At 38.3% G+C, this 18,100-nt stretch overlaps 1 long non-coding RNA gene and 1 pseudogene across 1 annotated transcript; both read right to left on the bottom strand.

The window, feature by feature from the left end:
* Positions 1–4,106: 4,106 nt before the first annotated feature.
* Positions 4,107–4,579, bottom strand: LOC148157117 (uncharacterized). Its single transcript, XR_015764490.1, has 2 exons — positions 4,258–4,579; positions 4,107–4,192 (listed from the first exon to the last, which is right to left on the bottom strand). It is a non-coding gene; the product is annotated as an uncharacterized LOC148157117 (long non-coding RNA).
* A 4,484-nt stretch (positions 4,580–9,063) lies between these two features.
* LOC148157116 (uncharacterized) overlaps positions 9,064–18,100 on the bottom strand; it is a 33,339-nt pseudogene continuing 24,302 nt past the window's right edge.

Below are 18,100 nucleotides of genomic sequence, written 5' to 3'. Positions count from 1 at the left end.
CCATTCATAATGAATGGTGAAAGAAATCCTAATGGATCATACAGAGAGGCTATTACTGATAAAATACCGCGGCGTGTATCAGGTTTGTCCCTCAGATTGATGTGAAAACCCAAGCAGTCAGTTTTGACATGCCATCGCATACCTAAGGTATGTTCAGTAAGCACCAAGTCAGGCTTGAGATCAGCAGAAACCACACTGATGGCTCTCTCAGATGGATTCACACAGCTTAGGGCTTCAGATCTGTTGGAATTAAATTTGTGGAGTCTCAAACCACCTTCTTTGCACAGTTTCTGTGAATCGGTTATTAGTTTGGTGGCATCATTAGCTGTAGGGACACTTATTAACCCATCATCAACATAAAAATTATTCTCCACAAATGCTGCTGCAGCTGGGAACTTTGATTTCTGCTGTTGTGCCAAATATTTCAAGCCAAAATTAGCACAACCTGGAGAGGAGGCAGCACCAAAAAGGTGAACCTTCATTTGATACTCTTTAGGCTCGCTCTCCAAATCTCCTTGCTCCCACCATAGGAACCTGAGGTAACAACGATGCTCTGATGAAACATAAAACATCCTTTCGATGTCACAAATAATAGCAACAGCTTCTTTTCTGAAGCGCAGCAGGATTCCAATTAAAGAGTTTATCAGATCTGGACCAGTTAACAAAATATCATTCAAAGAGATACCACGAAATTTAGCGGAGCAGTCAAACACCACTCTTAACTTATCTGGTTTCTTTGAATGGTACACCCCATGATGAGGTAAGTACCACACACAATCATTGGCGTTTGCCTCAGGAGCTAGTTCCGCATCACCACAGCTAATGATCGACTCCATAAATGTTTTGTAATGATTGTAGAACTGATCACTTCTCTTCAACCTTCTCTTCAGATGTTGTAGACGAACCAAAGCCAGCTTCTTATTATTTGGCAACACAGGAAGGCAGGGTGTTTTAAAAGGAAGGGGCATTTCCAAATGGCCATCATCTTTCTGTGTAATATTTTCACTCAGAAGTTGTATAAACCGAATGTCATCTTGAGAAACACATTTACCTTCTGGGCCCTTTTCACTGAAATCCAACTCCAGAGCTTTTAAAACATCAGAAGTTAATGGAGCTGGCATTTCTTTCACCATCACTCTGTGTACAAATCTTTGGTTACCTTGCCGATCTAAATGTGGATTCGCTGCCCCAATAATACTCCAACCAAGAGCAGTTTTCTGAGCAAAAGGTTCATTTTCCCCACCAACAACAACTTCCAAGGGAGCCAAAGCAGAAGGACAGTCAAAACCAATGAGTAAACCTACTTCACAGTCTTGTAAAGCAGGCATTTTGCCAGCCAGATGTTTAAGGTGAGGCCACTGTAATGCTGTACTTCTACTTGGAATACAAGATGCATCAACAGGAATGAAATCACGTGTGTATGCTTGCAGCAACAATATGTAATTATCAGAGAAAAAACTCCGAACCTGCAAATCAGACACAATTTGACTTGCAACAGGTGTATCAACAGAAACCATGGTACTAAGTTTTAGCTGTACTGGTTTTGTTTCAACAGTCAGGCCTTTCACAAGATCTTCTAAGACAAAGGAAGAGTCACTCTGAGTATCAAGGAGTGCATAAGTAAGTATTTCCTTCCCAGGATCCTTGACAGAGGACAAAAAAACTGGAACAATACTTGATGTCGCAGAAATGTTTCGGGTGAGTGCATGAGACAAAACACTGCGAGAAACCTGAGGCGTTTCTTCTGGAGAGATTGAACACTGCTGAGCAGCATCCTGAGATCTCACTCTTTCCTGGTGCAAACAAGTAGGATGATGCCGTCTACACTCTCCACAAACATGGCGCGTTTTACAATCTTTCAATAAATGTCCCTTTCTCAAGCATCCAAAACAAAGATGGTTCTGATGTATAAATGACCTTTTGTCTTCCATTGATTTAGCTGCAAATTTAGGACATTTAGCAACACTGTGTGACATGTCTGTACAAACCAAACAAGGCAGTTTAGATTTCAGAACATGAACAGTTTCTTGTTTCTTGAACTCCGTACTAGTACTAAGAGCCTTTGCTTTTCTGGAAGGATCATTTGAAGAAGTTCCAGACTTTAACAAAAATGGAGAAGCAATAGGATTACATGCTATGCGTGCTTCCTTTTGTATGAATCTAGAAAAACATTCAAAAGATGGATATTCCCCACATGCATCAAGTACTTCAACAACAACTCTACTCCATTTACGTACAACCCAGTCTGGTAACTTCTTCAACATCTTATGATTTTCTTCACAGTCATTTAAGATGGACAGTCCTTTTACTTGAGGAATGGCCTCTTCACAACTTTTCAGAAAGTCTGCGAAATTTCTGAGAGACAAGGGATCATTTGGTGCAATCTTTGGCCAAGACTTAAGTTTATCCCTAAACGCTTTCTGAATTACAAATGGGTTTCCATACCTTTCCTGAAGAACTGACCAAGCACCTTCATATGCATCCTCAGAGCTTCTGTAAAAGAAACCTTCTACAGCCTTTCGGGCTTCTCCAGAGAGATAACTTTTCAGATACAACATTTTTTCCCCAACAGAGATGGATTTTGAATCAATTAAAGTTGTAAATGATATCTTAAAGTCCACAAACTTCAAAGGGTCACCTGAGAATATGGCAGGTACAGGAACAGGGAGGCGACTTAAACTTAACGAGCTCGTTAAGGCTTCAGCCAAGTTTACTGCAGGAACCTCAGAGCAAACCTGAGGTGGTAGAATTGATGCAGCCCTTGCAGTTGACTTTCTTGAGCATTTTAAAGGTTGCACTGATTTAACTTCAGGATTAGAATCAAGATTTTCCCGCTCAACTCCATCCTCAAGTCTGCTATAAACCTCAACCCGAGCTGCAGCCATTTTAGCTTCCATATCTGTTTCCATTACCTTTAACTTGCTCTTCTCCTCATCAAGTTGCTGCAGCACTTCAGCCTCCTTCTGCTTCATTTCTGCCATAATCTGGGACTCATGACATTTCCACTCACATTCAAGTTTACTGACTTTAGCATACTGAGCTTCAATCTCCAACATGGATCTAACTTGAACCTCTTTGGCCGCAAGATCAGCTTCTGCAATTACCCGCTCTTGAGAAACTTTAGAGCTGGTAGTTGATGAACCACATGTACATGAAGAACTTTCAGTAGAGGCTTCTCCAAACACAGACTGATATTCATCTCTATTTAAGATTTCTCGCACCCTTTCTTTTTCAACCTCTTTATTAAATTTCTCTTCAACAATACTCCCTTCCAAACGCTTACATACAAGATCATAAATCTCATTTGTTAATATAGTACAGGCATCTAGTTTCTGCACAATATCTGGAGTATTTAAAGAATTACGTTGAAGGAACTCATAATTCTGCTTCACTTTATCAAGGCTGTTTTGAACTTGCTGATTTATTTCATCCAGAGTCTCCTGAGAGCAGAAACCTTTTAATTTCTTCCTAGCTTCTCTGGCAATTTGTTTCCAGGATACATAAGATTTAAGAAATGCTTTTGTCCGTTTTGCAGATTCTGCCTCTCTGTACTGCTCTCCTTTTTCGGTTAACTTTCTTGTTCGAGGACCTGAAACCAACTCTTGTCCTTTTGGCTTTACTTCAGTACACAAATCTTCAGCAGAAAGTCCTTTTTCACTTGGCAGTGACATCTTAACTCTTTACAATGACCTAAACTTTACAGTGAAATTAAACCCACATTCGAAATACTTGCAGAACACACCATTCCATTTAATTTTTTTTTTTTTTTTTTTTTTTTGGTCCCGTTTACCTTTTAATTCGGCGTAATTTCATAAACGCCAATAATAGTCAGGTGACCTCATCTCCAAGTCGTTTCCGTATTGTTTGATCAGTCAATCTCTCACCGAGCCAGCGATCATCGTCTGTCGGCATCAGTTTCTCATGCAAACTTGGATCCACCGCGAAGACAGCTCCTCATGGTGGCGTTGACTCCGAAGCGGCGTCAAACTTCGGCCGATGTCCGATCCAAACGTCTCACAGTCAATGGAAGGCGACACACGGAAGCCTCGAGTTTTCACTGTAGCAGCTCCCCAGCACGTGAATTAATTTTGCGCAGTCTCGACGGGTGATTTTCATGGTTTGTTTATTTTCTTTGATGTGGATCATCAAACAGTCACCACACCCATCTCAGTCACCATAGTCACCGTGAAAACTAAACAGATACAAATATTAGAATATAACATAAACTTATAACACAAACAACAAAATAAAACGTACCTCGCTGCTTTCACCGGGGAACGCTAAACGTTAACAGTGCCAAGCACATCCGACAGTTTGTTGAAGTTATTCATTGATAGTGATTTCCCAGCTTTTATAGGGCCTGCCCTCATTTGGCTACGGCAGCCCGCGAGGTACAAAAAAAAGAAAAACAAAAAAAAACTTAAAGTGCAAATACAATTAAACAAAACATAAACCACCAACAGTGGTAATCAAAACAGACAAACATCATTAAACAACCTGCAACATCCTTTAAATAATTTACAATAAATATACAAATTTGAATAATTTAGATAACTTAATTTAAATAGTTCTCTATCCATTACAACACCCCCTAGTTCTTTTACTGAATTTTGAATGATTTTCACTCACAGTATGACATTTCACAGTTCATAACAATGTTCTTCATTTCTACTGTTCAAGATTACGTTTCTTTGTATCTTCTTATGACTGCACAGTTAAAAAAAAAAAACAACAGAAACCGACCAACTTCAGACCTGCTTCCATAAAACTGACCCCTTCATTCACGGTTCGCCACTTCAGCCTCTCACCCCCTTATGTACTGATTCCCCTGTGTGGCTCACTTAAGGCACATGATAAAGACATACAGTATCTTCTCTAAATAGTTCATTTATTTGTAAATATTTATCAATTAAATCCAATATTAGGCACCTATTAGAAAGTCTCAGTTGTAGGTTTTGTATCTGACAATGATTAGATGACAATTTTATATTAAGTCCAGAAGAACGAATCAATTGCCTGTGCTGCTTTTTTTTTGTCTTTAACACATCTTTCACTTTTTCAGCAAAATCTGCATTACCCTAATTATTTTGGTGATGGAGAATGAAGAGTTATTTGGTCTAGCTATTATTTAAATAAATATGGTTTTGGAGGAAAATGCATGCATAATGACTCATTTAAATGTGGGTAAACTGTTTCAGCAGAGATTCTGTTTGCTATGTAAACCACTTTATAAGCACAAATCTGCCCTCGTGCCTGTTTTCTGAATTGGGAGCATGTGCAAACTCATATTTGCGATCATGGGTTTACTGTTCTCATGTTCTTATTATAATGAAATATTCCTTGAGTCCTGGAGGCAGAAAACATTAGTCTTCATAGCAAGTTAACGCTTCAGCTATTTTGGTGGATGTAAACACTTCTGGTTGCACATTCACTAAAACTTATTGATGTATCAAACTATGTAATTTTTTTATTTTTATTTTTACTTTTTTTTTACAATTTTAAAGTTAGATTGCATTCCAGCTGTTTCATTGCATAAACTTCAATAACCTTTGGTGCTACAAATTCAAATCCAATCATTCTGCTGCTTCTACTCCACTAAAAGACAACGCCGTGGCATAAAAACAGAGGATGGCTTTTATGTAAACCTGTCACTGGTGATACAGTATATTTGTCACAGAGTTTAAAACTGACAGGGGTCGTTTATCACGCCTGCTCCTGCAAAACAAGATGAGGCGATCGATTTAAAATATGGCCAGGTAACGGCAGTTTACATATTGGATGTCATGGGTTCATTTTTATTTTTTTTTTCAAATGACAATCACCATATGACTATTTGTTAGCTTTCAGCTTGTTTTCCATTTGTCTCATTGGGTACCTCTACACTCAGCAAGACAGCAAAACTCAAAACAGTAGGGATCTTCAAATGACAAAATGGATATTTTGTCATTTATTTGAGAACATATCTAAAACATAACACTTACTAATACAGTGGTGTGTGGTATACCTGCAGTATTTAAAATGATCTTTCCTTTTTTAACTACCAGCTGAGTGTCAGCGTTAGACAATTGTACAACTTGTGTGTACCGAATTAATGCGCTTCATCTTACTTGAATTAAAACATCGCTTTTATTTCAATTGAGATTTTGGTGGTGCGTTGTAATTAAGAGTTTGTCCTCCCCCTTCATCCTGGAACAAATGGAAACAAGAACAGAGCTCATTATATTTCATAAGCATGACATTTTTGGAAAACTGTGACATTAAGAAATTAATGTCTATGGTACAGAAGGGCTTTTCACTATGCAAAGCAAAGCTCGGCTGTAGCACTGTCCAGAGATGAAAACACGTTTAGATGATTGTAGTACTTTCACCAAAGCCGCAAATATGCATTACAAAGACATCAGAGAGCCAACCGACAATTGCTTTCATCTGGTCAAGGGGTCCTTCAGAGCATCTCCTGTAAAAATGGAGCACTTCAGTCAAAGATGGGAATATGAAATGCAAAGATGGAGCGGCGGTTCACCGAGGGAAAATGTCAGGCTTGTGTCAGTGTTTGTGAATGAGAAGGTTTATTGCTGGAAGTTTGACCTTTACTGTTTGGTGATGGAGGACGTGCTTTGTGGAGACCGCTTGCGGTCCAGACAAAACCTCATATTGTTACAGTGCAAAAATGCACCACAATCTGAGTTAGATTGTCTTGATGATTTTACGCTGCCTTGCAAATGAATTCACATCAACTAAGCTATGATTGCACAAAGAAACATTTAGCACGCATTTATATTCTGCCCTCTGACACCTTTGAGCGGAGAGAGGCTAACATTTTTGACCATTCCTTTTTGCAAAACAGATCAAGCGTTGTTAGACTGGAAGCATCTGAACATCCAGCAGATTCCCAACTAGATTCATTTGTGGACTTTGACACACTTACTATGGTGTATTTAAATACTTCCATTGCACCATTAGCTGTTCATTTACGGTTGATTTCCTTTGGCAGGGAACCGTTGCCACAATCTCAAATCTTCAACCTCTTGCAGGATTGCTTGTATAAAGCTCCGTCCTTCTTTTTATTAATGTCTAGGGAGACAGCTTCTAGCAGCTCCTCTTACTCTGCTGAAGAAAAGCATCACCAAATCATTATTTGAAGGTTTTGGTTATTGGGGGTTAATAGTTGAGCAATTCATCACGAATGATACCTCAGCTTTCTTGGTCACACATACAATATGATGGTGCTGCAAGAACATTTTATTTTTTATTTCTTACTGGCCAAAAAAGAAATCCTGTTACTGATGTCTTGTCTTGTTAGCTAAAAATGCCAAATTAACAACAGGTGTATAGGTGTGTAGTCGTAGTGTTGCCTACAGCAATGACAATATTCTTCCAGCTCTGACTTTTTTTTTTTAGGTCAAAGCTATAAAACCTTCACAAATAGAGTTTTTGTGTGAATACCTGGCCTTTCTTATTGCTTTCGGAGCCAGATGCCCTTTTAAGAGTTGTATTAATACATCAGAGGATTTATTCACACCAACTGCTCCTTTTGTGTGACCTCCAATATTTCGGATTGTTTGGGTTGGTTTTATAGTCTAGCTCATAAAAAATAATCTCAGTTACCGGTGGATGTGAATTGAAGGTCCCTTCTTCTTTAAATGTACAGCAGCAAAATGTGTGAATTGCATTAACTGCTTTGGAACATGTTGCTATACAGTCAAGCACAGAATTGGCTTTCAAAGATACAGGGAAATCCATTAAGACAGTCATATGAAGGTTGCAATAGACTTGGGATGGGGGTTGAGGGTCACTGGCTAGCATGGCACCAACTCTAGATGTACAGTCAGAGAAACACTGAGATCATTTTAATCAAAACAGATTCAAGTTGCAATCAAAGTCCAGATCCAAGTTGATATTTTCTGTCTGATTACATATTTCTCTTATGAATTAAACCAGCTATTATGATTTAATATCAAACAGTTGCTAAGTACTTGAGTAGTTTTTTTTTTTTACCAAATACTTTTTTTTATGAAAGCAAACAATGTTGTTTTATTAAAATATTGTTTAATCTATTCAACTATGTGTTGTTTGGAAAATATTTTATTTTTCTTAATGTTTTAAAAACCTTTTATCAGTAAAATTTTGACATTTTCTTAATCTGTATCAACAGCCTGTGCTGGGTGTTCTTTTAAATTGAATTTTATTCATGAATTGTGGTCTGCATAGAATATTTATGAGGACTGCAAATGGCTGGTCCATGATATGAAAAATAATGAGATACTATCTCATTATTTTGAGATTATTTATTTATTTTTTAACTTAAGATAGTGGCGGAGATGGGCTTCCATACTTTTTAGACATCTTGCTGTAACACTTTAGGATCAATTAAATTAAGAAATTTAAGACTAGCAAAATGGCAGAGCAATAAAATATTACCACATAAAGCTACATATTTTTTTAAGTGCAATCAGTAATGCTTTTATAACAAATTTATGTCAGATCATGATTTCTTGGTTAATGTCAAGTTGTCATAACGAAGACATTTTGAATAATGTCAACTTTGTATTAAAAGTGTCATGATTTACCAAATGACACTTTATGACAACAGTCATAAAGTGTCATGAAGACTTTCTCATGTTCATGACAGGTGTTATGTCATGTTTATGACGGTGCTATGACAGTCTTATTCACACCCCATCAAATAAAGTGCTACCGCCTAATCACTTTTTTTCCCGAATGGTAGGAAAAACCGGAGCACCCGGAGAAAACCTATGCATTTAGTTTAGAGTGTATCGTAGAAAGAAACACAATGTTCAGTACAGGTAGGGATGCAAGTTATTAATTGATGAGTTAATCTAAAGTTGATTCGATTAAAACAGAAAATTATGGTTATGGCCAAACAAAAGAGAGTCTATGCAGACGTTATTATTTCATGACGTTATTATTTCATGATTGGAACTGTCCATCCATCCATCATCCATCCATCCATCCATCCATCCATCCATCCATCCATCCATCCAAACGCACCTCATGATATATTTTTGCCTTTAGCCTCTAATGAGGGAACTTTACCGTTCTCATCTACGATCCCGCCAGGTTGCCCGCTAATTTTTCTCCGCTCAGTTTTCCTGTCTGTCGGTGTAAAATGCGGGATTTCAGGCTTCCTTTTGCTTGGGGGAGTTGGCTGCAGTTTTAATTTTGGTTGTGTTGTAAGGTGGCCTTCTTTAAATGCTGGCTCCAACTTGCCTTCACGCAGAAGCAGAATTCTTCGATTACATATCGACTTTGTTTTGGGTAGCTGGACTTTTTTTTCCTGGATCGGTGGTTGAACCTCTGACTTGTTTATCATTGGTTTCTGTTTCAATTTTGCTTACATCTGTAGGTCCCTTCAAAGTAATTTCATCTTCTACCTTTGCCTCTTTGCTCTTTAAGGATTCCTTCCATATCTCATGTTCCATCTTCTCACTGATGTACAATTGTGTCACCTTCTGCACTTGGTCGGTGGCTTCTTTAATTTGGTTTTGATCCCTCTCCCTCTTTTCATTTAGCACCTTTATATGATAATTTAAGGATTTAATTTCTGTCTTTAGGTCTCTCCAATCAGATTCTGTGTGGGCTAAACATTTTCACAGCCGCAGCCTCTCTCTGTTGTTGGAAGGCTAAGAGCTTGGAGGTCTCAGCCTGCTGCTCCATGAGTTTACTTACCTCCTGTTCTTTTCTCATCAGACGTTCTTTTAATGTCCTGTTTCGCTGTTTTTCCACAGCTAATGCGCTTGAAGATAAATCGACCCTTGCTTTAAACTCTTGCTTAGTTCTATCCATGGCTTCCTCCATTGGGGTTTTTGGAAGTTTCTCTTCAAGAATTTTATTTTCCTTCTCTGCCTCTTTCAACTGTTTTTCCAGAGTGTTTACCTTGCCCTCAAGAAGTCTGTACTTGTCTTTATTTCAAAATCTCATTATTTCGATTTCGTCGATCTTTCGGGACACCTCAATCTCAAGTTTCTTCACTTCACTTTGATGTTTTTCAACCTTCACTTCATATGCATTGATTTCAGACATAATGTGCCTCTTTTCTGTCTCAATCTTCTCAACCTGCAGTTTTGAGTCCTTCTTGAGGTTTTTTAAAGAGGTTTGAAGCTCTTTGTGTTATGAAGTGGTGGTTTGTGAAGGTGAGAATGAACGCAGGAGTCCAGGTTATGAAGAAAGTGATGATGAATTTAACGATGAAAGTGGCTCAAACAGTCCAGATCAGGCAGCACGGCAGAGACAAAAAGCAGACAGCTAAATACCGGTAGCAACTGACACAAAGACTGAACATGGAGCAAAGTAGCCTCAGGACTATACAGTTCGACTTAAAACTACTGACGACAAGCTACATGTGACTAGGATATGACAACAGACAAAGACAACAGGTGGACTTAAAAACACTGGGAGGGTGATCAGGGAACGAGACACACCTGGGAAACAATTAATAGGGAGGACAGGACATCACAGAGACTCACAGGGAACAGGATCACAACAAACACAGAAAAACCCCAAAAATAAACACAGAAGACCCAAATCCTGACACTTTGACTTTACTTTTGTATTGTTTTTTTGTACTGCTTCGCAAGGCAGTAACCGCCCTTCCTTATGTAATGCTATGGCAGGCCCCAACTAGAAAATTCCTGACGGAATTTAAGTGGGGCCTGCCAAAGTGTGCTCGTCGGTTGGAACCCAGGGTTCTGATGCTAAAAATTAGCATCAATGCTAAAGAAAGCTGCAATGTACTCAACAGCATGTGGAGAGTCACAAGCATGTTGAATAACATGGATGCATGCCATTTTATATGTTAAAATTAGTGTATAAGTTAAAATTAGCCAAAATGCTAATGTTAGCCTAAATGCTGGCAGCAGCATGTGGAGCATCAGTAGCATGTTGTTTTAATTTGACTTGCTCCATTTAGTATACTAAACATGTCTAATTAATGAGAAAATTAGCTAATAGCTAACTTTAGGGAAAAGGCTTGCTTCACAAGGCAGTCACTGATCTTCCCTATGCAATGCTATGGGCAGGCCCCAACTAAATATTGTAAAGACATTTACATTACCAAACTCAAGTGAATTTAAGGACACAAACAACTACAGAAAAGAAAAAAAAGAAAACAATGCATTGTGGGTAATAGGGACAGCAAATTACTGTTCTGTTTCTCCGCTAGAGATATTGACACTGGGACAAAAAAATCAATTAAATGAAAACAGTACATATCGCTGTATGAAGTCTTTGAACAAATATAATTCTGTCAGGAGATGACACCGGCAAGATATATTGTACACCCGAAGGTGAATATTTGTATTTCTGAGACCATTATAACTTTAGTCTATTCCCAGCTTGTATTAGGAATCTTGTTTATGGTGCCTGAAAGATCTATCTGAGGTGATTCATTGCTCGAATGCTTTGTTTTGCTTTATGCTCCGCGCCAGGAGGGAGCATGGGATTCCTAATGGCAGCACAGCTTTTCTTCTTAGCGCATTTGTCCTTGAGGGATTTTTAACTTCACAACCACAAAACACACAGGCGCTTCTTCTTCCTGAGGGTAAAACGCAAACAGGTAAACTGCCTTATCGAACAACAGCCAGCATGTACCCCTTCCAGATGAGCCCAGTACAACGCCTTTCATCATTCTGGAAGAGGGAGAGGACCAAAAAAACAAGTGTTTGTGAAGCTAAAACTCCCCTGTTTGCAGTTGTTTACTCCCTCTTCAGCAGCAGTTTTGAAGAGAAGATTGGTGTATCATGAGGACAAATCTTTCACACGCATCATCCCTAGGACAGGGATGATTAGTGTTAAAAGATATAGACTGGTCGAGGCAGGTGGAGGTAGTGGCTTCTTGTCTTGTAGAGGCATTAATCATAGCAGTGACCAAGCCTTAGCACCAAGGTCAACAATTCTTGCTTGTGTGGGAAAAGCTCTCCACAGCTGCTGCCACACAAGCGCCTCTGCAGAGGTGCTAACAGAGGGAGGCGTCTGGAGACGGCGAGGACAAAAATGACAAACTGACAAGGTGAAAAAGTAGGAGGAAGAGAACAGGGAGAGGAATGTGGTTCAATTAGGGACATTCCGAAGAGAAGTGTAGGTGAAAGTGCCAACATTTTAGGTGGCGGTGAACGCGACTACTAAGCAACGATAGGTGACGATTTTAGAATGATGGATTAAAGTGGGAAGCGAAGTTGTTTGCGAAAGAGTGGAAAATTAACAGCTTGTGTTGCACCGTCACAGTGGACGCAACTAACAATCGGGGGAGGAAGGATTGGAGACAGAGTACGAACAAGGTCTGGTCACAGTTCTCTTAATTACACCCATTGAATGGGAGTTTTCTATTATTAAAATAGGACAGACGTGAGAATTGTTTCTGTTCAGAGTCGTGACTGTGTAGAGTTTAGGGGAAGATTCTACACTGATGTGATATTGCGTTTATTCCCCGATACTTTTCTGCTGTTTTTAATTATTGTATTTTTTTTGACACATTCAAATGTTTAAGATCAAGAATATTTAAATATGAAACAAAGAAAAGCGGAGTCACAATTATCTCACTTATTGGAGAAAATATGCTAACTCTGATGGTCCTGTGGTGCAATCTTGACTATGCACAAGATTACACCACTGCATCGCAAACATGTTTAAGTCCAGATTTTGATTAGACCTATTCAAACACTTTGTTTTGTTTTTCTTATTTTGGGTCATTCAGGGGTGGACTTCCTGGTGTTTTTGGGATCTTAATCCTGTTGCATAACTCAAGAACGCTTAAGCTAAGGTCCTTACTGATGGCCAAACACTCCCCTTCAGGATTTCCTTGTAAAAGCAGGTTTCATGACTCCATCTATTAAAACAATCAGTTCAGGTCCTGAAGCAGCAAAGCATCCCTGACCATCAGACTGACCCCATAATGTATATCAGATATGCTTTTTGCTAAAACGAGTCTTTTTGGGGCTCCTTCGATCAGCAGTTTTTTTCACCTATAAACTCTGCTGCTGTTGACACAATGTTTGTTATTGTGATATAAAAATTCTCCTTCAATGCCACACTGTCCCTACTGTTTTCCCTTAATAAATGTAATCATCATTTCAAAACTGTTTTTTTTTCTAAATTACTCAGGTTATCTTTGATATTAAAATTTGATTGATGATGTGAGACAACTAAGGAAATGACAAAAAAGCTAATGTGACCAGTGGACTTCTGAGTTACGTGCGATTTTGTGATCAGACAAACCACAAGACTCCATTTCCCAGTTACACATAGTTAGAAGAAAGCTGTTGGCGATAGATACCTTTGCAGAACTTTGGAAAGGAAAGAGGTGCTTATCCACACATCTAACATAGGCAGTTTTTATTTGCAGATTATGTAAACTGTCTTTTGTACCATGTTTCTCCACTGAGAATCGATTTTAAAGAGGGTCACTTGTGGATTTGTATAACCTTAAGGAAGCTTACCAATGTGTGGGAGGGCACTATCACTCAAGCAGCAAAAAGAAAGCACTATTGTTTTTGTTTTTTTTTTATTTTTTCTCAGCTGCAGTGTGAGATTCAGTGCAGCCTCCTTTTCTCTAGTCAAAGAAGCCATGGCCACAGTCCAACTCAGTCTAACTTTATTTTCCTCGCTGAAAAGTCTTGATTGGTATAAAACAGATCCATGTTGGATTTTTCACCACATTCTTTGCCCACTCTTTCTTTTCAAGTCAGTAAAGAAGTAGATTTCTGGTGGGAAATGTTGAGAATTAGAGGAGACTGGGATGGCTTTAATGTTGCAAGCCAGAGTACAAGAAACTGGGTTCTCACTGAGTGCCTGAGTACTTATGGAAACACGGTGATGGCTTTGGGCTGGTAGGTGAAGGATGAGTTTTAGGGATTACAAAATTACTTAAAACAAACAAGCCTTCATCATTTTTCGACTTAAAATCATTTATTTTGAAGCAAAGATTCAACAAGTTCTTTGTTAACGCAGCTTAACAGGCGCTGCAATACTTCATATTGTAACTAAAAGCAGATTTCAATGACATATTAGCTAGTAGTTTTCCTAGGGCTATGTTTTTTTTACTTTTTATTTTTGTGTTTTTATGATGTGAAGCACTTTGAACTGCCTCGTTGCTGAAATGTGCTATACAAATAAACTTCATTAAATGATTGATTGATACATGATATTGCCAATTCCTCTTCCCTTTCTAGATGGCACCTTGATAAAGCAAGGTGCTTCATCAGTTCACAAAAAAATATATATATTTCTATTTGTAAATGTCAAAGTTCCATTTTGTTGAAATCGATCATTTTTTGTCTAAGTTTAATGAAAATGTCATTGTTATAAATTAAACCATTAGAAAACATATGGGGAAAAATGCTAATTTTTTTGTGTGTTGTATGTTTGTCAAGTTTGGCTAAGTTATCTCTAGCGCTATTCTAAAATGATCAAAACTGAGAATAATTTATAGCCGTTTTCGATATATCTGTTGTAATAAAGCCAGCAACTGCAACAAAAGAGTATTTTTGTGTACCAACAGAGTTTAAAAGATTCTTACATCACAGCATGACAGAGCTGCTTACCAAGAAGAGGAAGCAGCACAGATGTTCATAAATTTATTTCAGTATCAGTCATTAACTGAGCTATGCAGACATGATTTCCTTAAAAATAACAAGGAAAGAAATGGAATAAGTTAAGAAAACTTTTTACCCTGCAGCATTTGTGTGTGCGCTTCTGGGGAGGGAGAAATGAGTCTTAACACAGGCTACACTGTTCTACTTTTGCGGTTTTTATCATTTAATTTGATTTGTTATGTTCATCAGAGGATTAAATGTGTTTTTCAAGGGTTGAGGTTTTTAGCAAAAGGGCTTCATGGGTAATGATTCAGCAAATACAAATGGATGATGTAACGATAAATCCCGAACCAGTAAAGTTATTGAAATTATTAAGACCCAGAAGTTTTATTTAATTTAATCAGATTTTGTCAGTTTGTGTTCTAAGAGTTCAATTAATTCACACTACACATCAGAGCACACTTTTGTGCAAAGTTTTTCAATTTATGGATGCAAAGAGAGAGAGAGAGAGAGAGAGAGTAAAAATGTAAAAAAAATAAATAAATAAATTATGTGATTTCAGCCAACTACGACACATTTTTTACAAAGTTGAGTCTGCGTTGGTATTAGAAATGCTGAATCAGTGGCTGGTATGAAATGAAAATTTAAAGGTACTCATGTGAAGAATAAACAAGGCTTGATGTGAAGTTCAGCTCTGACCCACACTGTTTTTTTGTATAGGGGTTAGGGAACAAGGAAGATAAATACAGATATAGGGCAAACTTCTGACTTTAATTCGAGGGGAAACAAATTCTTTTTTTTAAATAGTGCACTTGTGTCAGTCTGTCAACTAAAATCCTCCCAAAATACAATATAGCTTGTGGTCATAGCCTGACGAAATAGAAAAAAAAAACCTTCAAAAGCAGTGAACAGTCTTGCAAGCGACTGTAAATACTGAGTGCCTTAATGTGTTTGATGCCAGTCAAGTCTTTATTGGTCTACTGGAACAGCATTTCTGATCCCCGGCATCATATATTTCAATAGCACCGTTTCTGCACTTGAATATCCTGCTTCTCCTCTGCTGTGCTGCGAGTTTTATTGAAAATCTGTAACCTCAATAGCTTTCTCTGTCCTAAGCAGTGGTGGAGAAAGTACTCAACATATGTACTTAAGTAAAAGTACAAATACACAGACAAAAATGTACTCAAGTAAAAGTAAAAGTACCACATTAACATTTGTACTTAAGTAAAAGTAAAAAAGTACTGGCTTTTAAAAATACTTAAGTATTAAAAGTAAAAGTACTTGCTAATAATGCCTAATCGATCGGTTCATTAAGTGAACCGATCGTATTTCATTTTAATACATTAGAAATGTGCCATTTTAATGAACAATACCACAGATAAAGCATGGTTTTATTATGTTTACTCTCTGTAACATGGTTTAGACTTAGATATGTGATTCTATGCATCATAATTTCAGGGATGGAAACATCTGGTCTCCTGTCCTAACATAGCATGAACTTCACTTTTTTGCCACTAGTGGCATTTATTTTGAAAGAAATCCAACAGAAAGGTGGGGGAGGACATGGAACCAAGGAGTCACATAGCAGAGTTGTAGTTAAGACCACCTAACCCGAGACCGAGCCAAGACCAAGACCAGCACCCCCTGCTACATGACAATAAAATTAAGTGTACCAATCAAAATTAGTTCTCAAATTGATCTGAAAGATCCACATTCCCATAAAACACCTAGATATTAAATACTTAGAGCTGAAATAAATTTAACCAGTGTCAATTCAAATTCTTCTTCATTCTGCTTTGTTCTCATCTCAGTGCTACAATCTGTGGTGGTCTCCTGCCATCCCTAAAAAGATAACGCCCTGGGCGGTTGCCCATATTGCCCATGTCAGAAACCACAACTGTCTGCACCATTAAACACAGCATTTAACGGTAAACAACGCTCAACTATGAACACTGTCCAAGGCGCAATAAGCAATAAGTAACCAAGCAGAGAGGGAGGTGACTGTTCTCATCCTCCCTCCTGTTGCAACGTCTGCCACCATGACAGGTGACGAAAACAAAGAGCAATGAGCATGTATGAGGGGCCGTTTAGGACAAAATTTACGTTTTGTCTCTCACACACTACCAAAAAGTCTCGCATACTCCAAAAAAGTTGCCTCGCATACTCAAAAAAATTACGTTTTGTCTCTCACACACTACCAAAAAGTCTCGCATACTCCAAAAAAGTAGCCTCGCATACTCAAAAAAATTACGTTTTGTCTCTCACACACTACCAAAAAGTCTCGCATACTCCAAAAAAGTAGCCTCGCATACTCAAAAAAATTACGTTTCGTCTCTCACACACTACCAGAAACTCTCGCACACTCCAAAAATTACGTTTTGTCTCTCACACACTACCAAAAAGTCTCGCATACTCCAAAAAAGTTGCCTCGCATACTCAAAAAAATTACGTTTTGTCTCTCACACACTACCAAAAAGTCTCGCATACTCCAAAAAAGTAGCCTCGCATACTCCAAAAAATTACGTTTCGTCTCTCACACACTACCAGAAACTCTCGCACACTCCAAAAATTACGTTTTGTCTCTCACACACTACCAGAAACTCTCGCACACTCAAAAAAAGTAGCCTCGCATACTCAAAAAAATTACGTTTTGTCTCTCACACACTACCAGAAACTCTCGCACACTCCAAAAAAGTAGCCTCGCATACTCCAAAAAATTACGTTTTGTCTCTCACACACTACCAGAAACTCTCGCACACTCAAAAAAAGTAGCCTCGCATACTCAAAAAAATTACGTTTTGTCTCTCACACACTACCAGAAACTCTCGCACACTCCAAAAATTACGTTTCGTCTCTCACACACTACCAGAAACTCTCGCACACTCCAAAAAATTACGTTTCGTCTCTCACACACTACCAGAAACTCTCGCACACTCCAAAAAAATAGCCACGCACACTAAAAAAAATACTAAAATGTCACACACACACAAACGTTAACTTTCTCGCACACATACACTGCTACCAGCTCGCACATTCACAAACGTTAACTGTCTCGCACACATACACTAACAGCTCGCACATTCACAAACGTTAACTGTCTCGCACACATACACTGCTACCAGCTCGCACATTCACAAACGTTAACTGTCTCGCTCACATACACTAACAGCTCGCACATTCACAAACGTTAACTGTCTCGCACACATACACTGCTACCAGCTCGCACACACACACACACACAGACGTTTATCTCTCACATACACGAGACTAAAGTTGAACACACAGTACTAAGACTCGTTTTTTGAATGTGTGTGAGCGAGACTTTTTTTGAATGTGTGAGAGCGAGACTTTTTTTGAATGTGTGAGAGTTGTCACGGAAGAGGCGGGGCATAATTTTTGGATCAAACTGCGCATGCGTAGATCCTAAACCTTAAGTTTCGATTGTTGACTCACTGTATGTTCTATTACTTAGTATATTTGTGCTATATATATTTTAAATATATATAGAACGTTTAACTTTCTTGTAGATTAAATGTGCTATAGAAATAAATGAA

The sequence above is a fragment of the Poecilia mexicana genome, unplaced genomic scaffold (assembly GCF_051168715.1).
Source record: "Poecilia mexicana isolate PSO_F unplaced genomic scaffold, ASM5116871v1 scaffold_10, whole genome shotgun sequence".
Lineage (NCBI taxonomy): Eukaryota > Metazoa > Chordata > Actinopteri > Cyprinodontiformes > Poeciliidae > Poecilia > Poecilia mexicana.
Note: the sequence above shows the minus strand (reverse complement) of the source record. Positions and strands in the feature narration are given on the sequence as shown.